The 11,331-nt window shown below is 47.9% G+C and overlaps 1 long non-coding RNA gene across 2 annotated transcripts; it reads left to right on the top strand.

Annotated features, from left to right (window-relative positions):
- The first annotated feature begins 298 nt into the window (after positions 1-298).
- Positions 299-8,429, top strand: LOC140689179 (uncharacterized). 2 transcript variants are annotated; one of them, XR_012064066.1, is made up of 2 exons: positions 299-870; positions 8,018-8,429. It is a non-coding gene; the product is annotated as an uncharacterized lncRNA (long non-coding RNA). The 2 variants fall into 2 exon arrangements; XR_012064067.1 differs by lacking the exon at positions 8,018-8,429 and adding an exon at positions 1,309-2,361.
- The last annotated feature ends 2,902 nt before the right edge of the window (positions 8,430-11,331 follow it).

Below are 11,331 nucleotides of genomic sequence, written 5' to 3'. Positions count from 1 at the left end.
GCTGCTGTTTGCTTGCTTGCTCCCTGGGGCAAAGGCCTACAGGTCTCACGTGGAAAGCTTTCCAGTTTGCCCTTGTTTGTTTGTCGTGGCGGCCTTGCCTGCATGGGCCCGGAACGGAGGCGGTCACGCAGCCCCTCACCCCAGACCGCTGCACGGCCGCGCCCCCGCGACCACTGCCCGCACGAGGCGCGGGGGGCGCCCAGGCACGCGCGGGGGGGGGCGGGGCGGGGCAGCGCGGCGCCGCGCGGGGCGGTAACGTGGAAACCGCCTCGGACCCGGAAGGGCACGCAGAGCGGCCCGCGCGTTTGCGGCTGCTGCTGTTTTAGGGCGTTCCAACATAAAATCTCCCCAAAAGAGCGTCTTAAAAAATGGTTTTCCACGTCTCGGCTGGTGTCCCAAGCACGAGGCTGGTGTTGTTGTACTAGTGAGTAATTCAACACAGGTGAAGCCCCAACTTTTCAGTGCTATGACTCCATTCATTACTGCTTTTACTTATCTAAGAATGTAGCTCATTCCACACACACACACACACACACACACACACACACACGGACTCACTCTCTCTTCCTCACATGCGTACAACCCCCCCCCCCCACAACTTACAAACACACACACGTATTTGCCGGAGCTTCTCTCCGAGGCCTTTGTCAAGACCCAGAATGTTGGGGCAGCCGCCCATTAAAGGCGCGCCGTCTAGACACCCTGCAGAGGAAGGAAGCGGGGTCAGCCTGCGCGGACGTACTCATCCCAACCCCAGCACTGCTGGCCGTCCGCTCTGTGCCAGTCCGGGTGCTGAGAAACTCAGATTCTCCAGCTCATCGAATCTTGGCAACCTGCATTAAAATACGCTTGTGTGATGCCTTCTTACAGGTGAGAAGGCTGTGACTCAGATTGGCACAGGCAACCGCCACCTACAAACCAAATCTTTTGGCAAACAGAGTCCTTAGTGGGGCCTTCCTGACTCCTGGACCATCTTCTCCCTTTCGTTCAGTCGCCCGCTTCTGGGTCCCCAGATGACTTTCTCCTCTAAGTCCTTACTCTTCATCTCTTCAATGATTTATTCTACAGAACTAACCAGGGGTATCCCAGGGGCGGGGATGGGAGCTGCCTCTGCCTTCTATCATTTTAAGAGGTTGGTAAACTGTTTCTTCAGAGAGCAGAGCCAGGGGGTAAATACTTAAGGCTCATGGGGGCCACACAGTCTCTGTTTCAGCTACTCCACTCTGTGACTGGAGCAGAAGGAGCTGCAGGCAATCATGAGTGAGTGGGTGTGGCTCTGTCCCAACAAAACTTTATTTACAAAAACAGGCTGCCAGTCCACCTTAGTTTGATGACTCCTCTCCGGATGTGATCACGCAGGCAAACTCTGGCTGACGGGATTGTGGAAATCGTGGTGGTAGTTTCCAGTCCAGAGGTCACCATCTTGCACCATGTGCACACCACTACACCCCAGCCCTGGTGGAGGGTGAGCTGGGAGGAGCCCGGATCCCTGAGGTCTTCACGGAGCAGAGGGAGACCACAAGCCCTGGAAGGCTTCCTCACGACGGAGTGAAGTCAAGAGAGGAGTGCCCTTGCCTGGCACAACCCACTGCCGTTTGGGAGCTGCTTTCCCTCGCAGGTGGAATTAATCCTGCCTAGGCAAGTGCAGCTGGGCGCGCGGTGCATGCTTTGTAGAATCTGCCATCTTCAGACCTTCTGTGCATCAAAATTATGTTTCACCTACCTCTGCTCTTTGTAATAGCATCCCCCCTTCCCTCCCTTCCTTCCTCCCTCTCTTGAACAAGTGTCTCTAGAATGCCATGGACGGACCCTGCATAGGCTTGGGGCTGTAACTATGACCAGGACAGGTGAGGTCCCCACTCTCACGGAGCTGGAGCCCAGCAGTCCCAGGAGCAGACTCTCTTCATCTCCGCCCCTCTTGGACGTGTCTTTATTTCATTCATTCATTCACATATTTATCTTATTTTATTTTCTCTTCTTTCCTTTTCATTTTTTCCTTTTTATTTATTTATTTTTCCATTTCCTTTTTTGACATTGCTTTGCCCTCTGACCTGGGTTTGGCTCTAACTCACTCTGCTCCCCAAGAGAGTCTCTTTCTCTCTCTTGGACTCACTCCTCATACCCATGCTCTTTAGAAAAAATAAACCAGAGCATGTCACTCACCTGTTTCATGTCTTCCAAGCTTCCAAGGACTTCCTGTATAAGACTAAGAATAGAATTCCTGAATCTCACACCACGGCCTATAAATGCTGTGCAGGGCTGGGCTAGCACAGTGTCTGGTATGTAACAGATGCTCATTAAACACCTACCAAACGTTGTGGAGGCCATAATGAGCTTGAACAAGATTATTTCCAGATCTGATATTTGAGAGTACATTTTTCATTTCTTTTAACTTTCCCACTCCCACCTTGTGTTTGTGTGTGTGGAGGAGAGAAGGAAGGACATAACCTGAGGAAGATGTGTCAGCTGGGACACTCACTCCTCAGGTGGTTAACGTAGAGGGAAGTAGTGGTAGCAAGATTCTGAGCCTTGGGGTCACAGGTACAGAGTGTACTCTTAGTGCCCGAGTGCCTTGGGCAGGCTCTCACATTCTCTGAGCCTTCGTTTCCCCTCTGTCAAATGGGTATGGCGGTAGCTCCTTCCATCGGTTGCTGGAGGAGTTAAGAAGGTCTTGTATGCTTCAACACATGTCCCTGGGTGCTTCTCTTGGCTCCATTCCTGTCCATCCCAGCCCTTCAAGACCAAGACACAGCTACCTAATCTCTCTCCAAAATGCAGCTGCAGAGAGAACTCCTCTCCTGCTCACGAGGTTACGAGGGCTTGCAGAGGCCCCCTCATTCACTGTGCTATCTGCCATGAGTCCCAAGTCAGCTGACAGGTCTCTGGGTTCAGGGGGTAGCACATCAAACAAAGGCTGCAGGCGTCCGCAAAGGCTGCTCGCCCTTTCTGGGTGTGAGCTTTCTCCTCCAGATCTCCTGGAAGCTTGCTAAGCCAATCAAGAGCTCAGGATCTCCTGAAGTGTAGACACAGGGAGCCAATCAGGCTGCTTGTCTGCGAGATAGCTCTGGGATGCAGTTAACTTTTAGGGAAAGAGGAATGCTAACTGCTTTTGGAAGGAGGCGAGGCTGTTGCTCTGGAGCTGCAGAGGGGAGAAACATCACCTTGTATTTGATGTTTCCTTTCATTATGATGAACTCAGGGTACCAACCTCATGCTGAATTGTTTCCATGCTGTGTACTGTCTTTTCCTCTCACCCTCTGTGTGAGCTGAAAACAGGTTCCATTTTAGGGATGAGAAGAGCTAAGTTATAACTCGGGGGTGAATAACACACCCCTGCACTTCTCAAGGAGGAGCTCAAGGTCTCCACGGCAGTGGAGCCAGTGGCCTCCCACATGCTCCAGGCTGTAGATCCCCATCTCCAAGATGGTGCTGGGCAAGAATTACATCTAGAAACTCAAGGATGCGTGGGTGTGACACACACATAGACAGTCAGTTCTTTGAGTCTCTGGGGCAGGAACTGCTTGTTACCCGTCTTTGTGTCCCTTGTGCCTAGCACCGCATTGATGTTGATGCCAAGATTTCCATGAAAGGACATGGAAGTTGAAGACTACTCAGCTCCAACGGTCACCACGCACTATTACAGGCCGTGGGAAAGGCGTCCTCCAGAGCTGTGCAAGCACGACGTCTGTGGCTGTACGCAGCCTCCCTGCGTCGATGGCAGGTCTTCTTGTCATTTCCCCACTGTTACAAATTGCTGACACTGCCTTGGGCCTTGAGGGCGGTGGAGCTGAGCTAGAACTTGGGTTTCCTAGCTTTGGCTGGGGTGTCGCTGTTGACGACATAGCCTACTGTGACTTTGGCCAATTTGGTTCTTCACTTAATTGGATCTGATCTCAGGGCACTTTTCCCTTCCATCCATCTTAATGGCTTTTCACTGTGGTAAGGGGAGTGCGTGAGCATGTGTATCATTTCCTGTTGCCATGTAACAAATGATCATAAACTCAGTGGCTTAAGGCAACACAAATTCATTCTCTTATGGTTCCAGAATCCAGAGTCTAAAATGGGTCAGCAGAGCTATGTTCCTTTTGGAGGCTCCGGGGAAGAATCTATTTCTTTGCCTTTTCTACTTAATGAAGATGAGCTGCATTTTTTCAGTTCATGATTCCACATCCGTCTGACCTCTGTTTCATCATAACATCTCTGACTCTGATCATCCTGCTGCCTTCTTCTAGGAACCCTGGCAATGATATCAGGCCAACCCAGATCATTTGGAATAACCTCCCATCCTTCATTTAATCTCCTTTGCAGTGTCCCTTAGGCCATATCTGCTAACCTCGTCACAGGTCCTGGGTTTAAGGGTGTGGACAGTGGCGGGCATTTTTCTGTCGACTATAACACGGATATCCCAGAGGAAACTCTTGTTCACTCTCTGACTCACCCAGAGGGCTCCACTTCACCTGTTTCCCGTATTCTACTTCCAATTTCAATTTGTTGGAAGAAACAGTCTTGCCAAGGAAACAAATATGCTTGTTTGAAATGTCAGTTGTCCAGGTTCCCTACAGCTCTGAGATGAGAGTTTCCTCAATTCAGAGACTCAAGACGATCTGTTCTGTGGAGTCTCTGATTGGCTGAGTGTCTCCTCAGCACCAGTCCCTCCTCCGGAGGGCCTGACTCAGTGCGTCTGGGATGGCGCTCGTTCGCATTTTTGACCAGTACTCAAAGTGCCTCTCAGCCCTGGCAGGGTTTGGAGGACACCTCTCATCACACTGTATCCGCACCCTACCCTCTCAGAGCCCACCTCCAGCCTGCAACTCCCCGGAAGAAGGGACAGCGATGTGGAGAGTGCATTTACGGGAACCTGCTGGCTATTGGGCACCGTGCCATACATATACAGTGTCACAATGTCATCTAGTCCTCAGGATAACCTGAAATGTCAGCATCAGTGTCTCCATCGGGCAGAGCTGGGAGAGGAGGCACGGGCCCCCTTCTGAGGGCCATAGCTAGTGAAGAGGGAGCTGGGATGACAGCGGGGACTGTCCAGATCCTCCTCCACGCCGCAGGAAATGTGGCAAGGACTCCACCGGAATCTATTCCTGAACAACTCGACATCGAACTGACTCAGATGTCATGTACGATAAAACTTCTGGCTCCAGAACCCACTAGAGGGAATCCCTGAAACACATCATTAGGAGGATGTGTTTGACGAATACAGGAAGCCCATTTGCATCGTGTCTGCTGAAACATGCCTCACTTTCCACACAAGTACTGTTTTCCTTTCAGCTCAAATTACTGGGATAACTCTGTCCATCCCCCATTTCCCTCATTGAGTTTAAACATAGCTATGACTTGCCGTTGTTCTGAAAGGAAAGTTGGACCACAAGCAACCAAGCAGAGATTGGACCCGTCATTACCCAGAGAAATACAGGGGCTGGTAAATGATGTAATTTCCGCCAAACCTAGAGCTTCTATTTTCATTCACAGAGTGAAGCCACTTAATTGAAAAGCATTATTTATAAATGGACAGACAGGGAGTAATAGGTAAGAGCCTGATGAAGAAATGAAGGCAGGGAGTTGAGTTTCCTAACCGTGTATTCTAAATTCACTTTATTTTCTTAACATTAAGGGAACACATGGCAGAATAACGTACCATTAAAGCTAGTGGTTACAGCCTCCTGGGTGGATTTCAAAGAGGTCCTGGCATAATACAATGCCATCAATTTAAGCTCATCCAAACAGCGTATTATTAAGAAAACAGTTTTCCAATACTTTGAAATGAGCAAAGAATGATGGCGTATCTTTTCAATATCATCCTGGAAAATTGTCCAACAGGCACCACCAAGGATGCTTAATTCTCTAGGGGCTGTTTTCTTTGACTTACAAATTCACTATTGATTAAGGTCGAGATCTCAAAGTTGAATGTTAATTTGTAGCTTTTTGTCCAGAGGAAATGTAAATTATTTCTTGCCAGAAAGGAAGATAACCACAAAACTTCAGATTTTATAGACCTAACGGGCATGGAACAATATTTGAAAGCATTATTTCTGGAGTTAGAATTAGCTAGTAAAGAGGAAATAAAGGTTACAGTCACCATAGTACAAAATCATTTTTCTACATTGAATCAGTTCCTTTATCATTACCTTTCATTGTTGCTGCCTTCTCTGTTGTAACCTTATATTTGATTAGAAAAAACACACCTGAAACTTGAAAATAAGTGCAAGAGGGTGCAGAGAACCCTTGCAATGTCGCAGCGGGGCATTGTTCAACAAGTGCCTCCAAGGGTTATTGAACTAGCTAGGGGAATTCACCTCTGTCTCATTTGGGAACTTGACATTTCCGTGTGACACTCCCTGTCTACTTCTGAGCGTTCGCTAGTAATGAAGCAAACGGCTTCTGTCCAGTAGAAAGATGACCTCAAAGGTCGTGGTCTTATTACCCTGCAGACCGCCAACCAGTTCCGTTTTTCTTGCAGACGATTTATTTCAGGCAGCACTTGCTGGGAATCACTTTATTCACCACCACGTGGGGAGAGTTTCTCTGATGAGTGTGGTCGAGTAGTGACAGACAGAAGCCTTTTACCCTATACATTTTCATCTCGATTACAAGTTTTACAATCTGTGCACTAATCCCACTTTGAAGCTTCATCATGGGGGAGGATTTCTTCTGGAAGGTTATCAACTCTGCAACAGTCTCTCTTTGCATACAGCAGGTGCTTAATAAGTAATGGCAGTTTTGAATCTGATATTTCCTTATACCCTCCGCTGAATAGCCAGTCTCTTGTTTTCTGAAGGAAGCACTGAAACAATGGGCCAGTGGTTTCAAATCTGCTCCCCACACTCCACGAGCCATGCGATGATGTGTCAATTAAATGGTTGATTATGCAACGAATATATAATTTTCATATTCATAAAGCAATCATCTATTATTAAGACTTCTTCTCCATTTAAATGAACAGAATCCTTTCTGTAGGAAGTTAGTAAATTACTTTCACATCAGAAGGAATGGTACGCATTTTCTTTAACACATCAAAATCTTACTTGGAGCCTTGACAGCTTCCACAGATGCATTTATGTGAAAACTGCTGTTTGTGGAATGGTTTGGGTTTCTGCAAAATGAAGTGGGCAAAGCATGAAATCTGCTTGGATGCAGAAACTCTCAGGTCACACATGTAAGGAGTGGGAGCTTTGAGTGGGTTTCCACGTCTGTTAGTCCTTTTGTTGCTTGACCTGGAGATCGTCATACTAAGTGCAGTAAGCCAGAAAGAGAAAGAGAAAAAACATATGATATCACTCAGATATGGAATCTGAAAAAAAAAAAAGGACACAAATGAACTTATTTACAAAACAGAGACAACTCACAGACAGAGAAAACAAACTTATGGTTACCAAAGGAGAAACGGGGTGGGGCGAGGTACATTGGGAGTTCAGGATTTGCAGATACAAACTACTTTATATAAAACAGATAAACAGCAAGGTCCTACTGTACAGCACAGGGAACTATATTCAATATCTTGTAATGGCCTATGATGAGAAAGAATAGGAAAAGGAGTATGTATATATACGTGTGTGTGTGCGCGTGTGTATAAATAAATCACTATGCTGTACAACAGAAATTAACACAATATTGTAAATTGACAATACTTCAATACATATAAAAAGAACCCAGGAAGGCAGATTGTCCTGAGGTCATTGTCCCACTCACAGATGCTGTAACTGAGGACAGGGTTTGAGTAATTCTCTGGAGTCACAGAGCCAGTGAGCAGGACGTGAGCCTCAGGGGGTCCTGAGGAGCGAGGTAGGGATGGGGTGTTGTCAGGGCTCAGCCTTCCAGTGTCTTGGGTGCATGGTCCTCCTGAGCCTCATTTCTCAGTACAGATGAGAGGGTTGCACAGTGAGGCGTGGGGGTCTGAGACCTGGAAAGGGCTTGATGCATGTTAGTTATCACTATTGCCACCAACCCCTACTTCTGAGACCCTCACCTAGCAAACTTCTCATTGACGTCCACTGTTTTCTGTGCACAGAATCTGACAGTCATCTAGGACCTTGCTCAGTGTGCCTCTGGCCCTTGGGTTCCACACCTGCCTCTCCTGGTCTGCTTCTGCACAACGTGCTGCAACGGAGGAGACACTCCTGGCTTATTTTGTGATGTGCACTCGGATCTCAACATAAGGCAGAGCAAGACGTGAAGAAAGAGCCAGCCCACAGTCCCGGCACCCCCTCCTTCTGAATTGGCAGATTTCTAACCCTCCCAGTGGCTTCTGTTATATCCCAATGGTCTCAGGGAGTCTAAGTATTTTCCCTCGGGAGGATGGATGGAAGGAAAGACAGATGGATGAGTAACTATTAAAATACACAAAAGTCTAGAATTTCAAAATTTTGGGTTGTTCAAATCTAGGTGATCAAAAACATTAAACCACATTTATTTTTGCCTGATGACACAAAAAATGATTTCTTATAGGACATTTAGAACATGTAGCAAAGCATAGCAAAGAGGATTAAAATCTGCTCTTCCAATTCCCTGAGACTATCTTGGTTTTAAATACTTTCAGGGTGTTCTTTTTGTTAATTTTTGTTGTTGTTGTTGTTGGAAGGGAGGTAATTAGGGCAGGCCCCAGTGCCTGGCCTTAGGTTTATTTATTTACACATTTTTTAAATGGAGGTGCTGGGGATGGAACCCAGGACCTTGTGCATGCTAAGCATGTGCTCTACCGCTGAGCTACACCCTCCCCCCCAGGGTGTTATTTTTTTTTCTTAGTTTTAGACAAAAATGGAATCACAACGTAAAACTCACACAATTGATTTTTCCACATAATAGAACATTCTTCTTTATTTTAAAGTACATTTAAAGCATAACTTTAATGATTGACTAATAGCTTATTCTCTCTTATTTTATTCAACCAATCCCTTCTGCTGTTGTACATTGAAACAATCCCCTCCATGACCGTGAACTAGAACGTTTCCCCAGTTCGTGTTACCACAAACAATGCAGGCTGGACATCCTGGAACCCCAGGAACAGGTTGTCTCTGAGATCACCGCACTGGGCTTCACTCTGATTGAGACTTTGCAGCTTGGCTCAAGAAAAGAAGACCTTCCCTGGAGCTTTTCCTTATCCGCTGGGATATCAGAATCAGGGGACATCTTAAAAAGGTGACTGAGGGTTGCTTTATGAATCTGGTCTTTCTGGATTTATCTTGAGATCAGTTTGCCCAGGAGAGAATGGTAACGGTGCTTAGTTTGTGCCTGTGTGCACGTTGTGTGTGTGAGGAGGGTGATGTGAGATTTTAGTTCTGATAAATAAGCACTTATATGCCAAACAGCAAGGAGGGAGGGAGCAAGGCATGGAAACCTGACAAGACGCAGACGACTTGAGAGATGGCAAGTTGTGCTGTGTGTCTGGAGCACCGACTACATTGCAGAGGCTGCGAACACGAGTCAGAGTTGTAGCCAATCACGTAGGCTGTCATGCTAAGCAGTCTGAACTTCCTCACATCCCAGGGCAACCCCCTTCCTAATAATAACTCTCACTTGCAAAGCAATCAACAGTTCCTAGCACGCTTCCTTAACGCTCCTCATTCTCCCAGCCCGGCTGTGTAAAGGACTTGTGAAGGGTTACACAGCCAGCAGACGACCAAAGCCCCCTCTTCTGAAATCTCTTGGGTTACCCCTGGGTGGAGTGACCTGTCCTCTGGTGAGCTTCCTGTAGTGTTTGATGGATGATCCGTTCACAAGTCAGAGGCCCCTCCAAGATGCTGAGCTGTGCTGTACTCTCAGAACTGACCACTGTGCAGGGGCCAGAGCACGCCCTCTGTCTGATATAGGAGGACACAAATGCACAGACATGGTACTACTTCCTCCTACATACACTCTCCCAAATCCACCTGTCACTTCCCTCTCCATCCATCACTCCCAGCCTCTGTCCCTGCAGTGGCAGGGATGGGAGTTGCCTTCTGAGGCTTTGGCTCTGTTGTAGTGTGAGGCAAGAAGGGACAGTCAGAGATGCACGCACCCCAGATGCAGGGGCCATATATTGCATCACAGGTCATCAGAGCTGAGAGGGACCTTAGCATGGACTTCATGCAGTCCTCTCGTTCACAGGTGTGCCCAGTGTTACAAAGTTTCTGGTCCTTGAAAGGGGACCACAGATGCTTCTGGTATGGAAGAGGAACTCCAGGTCCTCCCACACCGCCCATTTTCTCAGGACTGAATGAGATGTCTGTAAGTCTGTTCTCGCCATTCACATTGTAGATAAGAAGGGCACACTATGGCAGGGAGTGAAGAAGGATCTTGGAAAGTGGCAGAGGGTAAACGACGCTGTATTGCAGGAAAGGGCTGTGCATTATGAACTCAGGTGAAGACAAATAAAGCCAGGTGTTTCAGAGTCTCTCTCTTTTTTCTACCTGCAGTGGGTATAGGCGAGATCCAACCCAAGTCTGGTTTGTCTGTCCTGAAAAAGACGTTTCCTAGCCATCAAACTAGATGACAGTTACCACTGGCCCGAGTACCGCCCACACCACGGGCAGAGGGAGTCAGGTTCCCAGGCCCATCTTTGGTTGCACTGAATTTGCACTGATGTCCGACCAGGATGTAGGCAGGGAGGCAGGGCTTAAGCCACTCACTGCTCAAGGCTCCAGGGGAAGCAGCGCTATGCAGAAGAATTTGCATGAGCTCTCTTTGCTCAGAAGGGTCCTTCCTACAGGCACAGCAGGCTCCTGGAGCCGTGTGAGCGCCTCCCCCAGGCTCATGCGAAGGGCTAAGCGGAGGGGGCTGCTGCTATGGACATTTTCAACATGGGGTTTTCATCAAACTCTAGAGATAAGGCCCAGTGGTAGCCATGCCATGAAAACAAGACTTCATATTTTCCTGAGCACCTTCTCTGTGTCAGAATCTGTCATTAGAATCTATTGTGGGTTGAATGGTACCTTTCCAAAATCCATAAATTGAAGTCCTAACCCCACCAGGTCCTTACAGTGTGGCTGTATTTGGAAATCAGGCCTTTAAAGAAGTCACTAAGTTAAAATGAGATCAGTAGAGTGGGCCCTAATCCAATATTCCTTATAAGAAGAGGCGATTAGGACACAGGCCCATGAAGAAGGAAGACCGTGTGAAGACACGGGGAGAACACTGACACCTACACGCCCAACAGAGGCCTCGCAAGAAGTCAAGCCCCCAACACCGTGAGCTAGGACTTCCGGCCTCGGGAACTGACAGAAAACAAGTATCTGCTGAGTGAGCCGTCAAGTCTGCGGTGCTTCGTCCTGGCAGCCCTCACTGACGAATGCGGTGCTTTACCCGTATTATCTCGATTCATCCACTTCAGGGAAGAAGGATGCTGAG

This window comes from Vicugna pacos, chromosome 25, assembly GCF_048564905.1.
Source record: "Vicugna pacos chromosome 25, VicPac4, whole genome shotgun sequence".
Classification (NCBI taxonomy): domain Eukaryota; kingdom Metazoa; phylum Chordata; class Mammalia; order Artiodactyla; family Camelidae; genus Vicugna; species Vicugna pacos.
This window is presented reverse-complemented; position numbering and strand designations above follow the sequence as displayed.